General features: G+C 38.6%; 1 pseudogene; it reads left to right on the forward strand.

The window, feature by feature from the left end:
* The first annotated feature begins 361 nt into the window (after positions 1-361).
* On the forward strand, positions 362-1504 carry LOC145075949 (putative mitochondrial protein AtMg00820 pseudogene; annotated as a pseudogene).
* The last annotated feature ends 656 nt before the right edge of the window (positions 1505-2160 follow it).

The raw sequence follows: 2160 nt of genomic DNA on the forward strand, positions 1-2160 counted from the left end.
TCAACCCTCTCTTGAATCAAATGTAGATGGATTCCTAGATGCAACTGCTGACTTTGATGACTCCAATCCTATCAACATTGATGAAAAAGAAAATTTCTTTAAGTTCCCTTCTGATGACGACGTCAACCTCTCCGACTTAGAAGTTCAGGGGGAGCATCAGTCACAAGTTCAAACCATTCAGGCGGAGCAACTCAATCCAACTGTTGATATTGGATCATCTGCTACACAAGAACTTCCAAGGTTACACGCTTGGACCAAGTATCATCCTCCGAACCATGTTATTGGAAACCCTAATGCTAGTGTTCAAAAATGATCTGCTGCAAGTGTTCAAAATGAATGACATTTCTCGGCATTTATCTCCATGGTTGAACCCAAATCCATCAATGAAGCATTAGAGCATGTTGACTGGATTACAGCCATGCAAGAAGAATTGGCAGAATTCGATAGAAATAAAGTATGGAATCTCATGCCTCCTCCTCCAGATCACCCTATTGTTGGTACTAGATGGGTGTTTCGCAACAAGTTAGATGACGTAGGAGTTATTATTCGAAATAAAGCAAGATTGGTGGCTAACGGATTTACTCAGACCAAAGGCCTCGACTACGATGAGACTTTTGCTCCTGTTGCACGTCTTGAAGCCATCATAATCTTTCTTGCTTATGTTGCTCACAAAGACTTCAAAGTTTACCAAACGAACTTTAAGAGTGCTTTTCTTAATGGTGAAGTTGACACTGAAGTGTATCTTCAACAGCCTCCTGGTTTTGTTAATCTTTCATATCCAAACTACTGCTATAAGCTCCAGAATGCTATATAAAGCCTAAAGCAAGCTCTTCGCGCATGGTACGAGACCCTTATAGATTTTCTCAAGCGTTCAGGTTTTCAACGAGGAATTTTAGATCCCACTTTATTCTGAAGATCAAATGGTAAGCATCTCATGTTTGTTCAAATTTATGTGGACGATATCATTTTTGGATCTATGGATTCATCAATGGTTGCTGACTTTGCAAAACTAATGATCAATCGATTCCAAATGAGCATGAATCGGGAGTTAAGCTTCTTTCTTGGTCTCTAAGTCAAACAGACTAACAGAGGAATTTTCATTCACCAAGAGAAGTACATTTCAGATCTCCTAAAAAAAATACTCAATGGACACATGTGCCTCAAGAAAGGTACCAACGAGCTTCAAACTCAAGATCTTTGCCGACCCTTTAGGTGTAGCAGTTGATGCAAAAAAGTAGAGGAATGATTGGATCTCTACTCTATCTCACAGCAAGTCATCCGGACATTATGTTTGCAACATGTTTGTGTGTCAGATTTGAAGTCAACCCAAAGATGTCTCATCTCTTGGCTATGTAACAAATTTTCCAATACATCAAAGGTACAAAGAATCTCGGAATCTGGTACCCAACAAATGAGAGCTTTCTACTTCAAGCATATTCAGATTCAATCTATGGTGGTCTTCAAGTTGATAGAAAAAGCACATCCGGTGGCTGTGAATTTTTAGGTGGTCGTTTGGTTAGTTGGTCATCCAAGAAGCAGAACTGCATTGCACTCTCTATAGCCGAAGTAGAATACATTGCTGCTACCAGCTGTACCTCTCAAGTTCTATGGATGAAGTCTCAACTCTTGGATTATGATTATCGTTTTCAACGCATTCCTACCTATTGTGATTCTCAAAGTGCCATTGCAATTTCTCACAATCCAATTCAGCACTCCATGACGAAGCACATTGATATAAAGTACCATTTCAAAAAATATCATGTTTTAAATGATAACATTGAACTCATTTTTGATCCATCTGACAATGAGATTGCTGATGTCTTTACTATGGCATTAGACGAAACCAAGTTCAATGGTTTTCTGAACATGATGGGTATGATGATGCCTGATCCTCAGTTCTTTCAAGAGACTTACTCTCTCTGATGATAACATCAGTTAGAAAATTGATTCCGAACTCAAACCTTTTTTATCTTGGAACTATTGTCTCTCAGAATACATAGGATCATTTTACTTGACTTTATTTCTAACCATCACTTGAATCTTAAGTTGTACAGCTCATCCTGATTATTTTTTGTTCTAAGTCCACATAGTCATCTTGATCACACTTTGCATCTTGGAATATACTTCACAATGGCATCCTAGAATTCCACTCCAGAAACG

This window comes from Lactuca serriola, chromosome 9, assembly GCF_051521515.1.
Source record: "Lactuca serriola cultivar US96UC23 chromosome 9, Lser_US96UC23_V15, whole genome shotgun sequence".
Classification (NCBI taxonomy): Eukaryota; Viridiplantae; Streptophyta; class Magnoliopsida; order Asterales; family Asteraceae; genus Lactuca; species Lactuca serriola.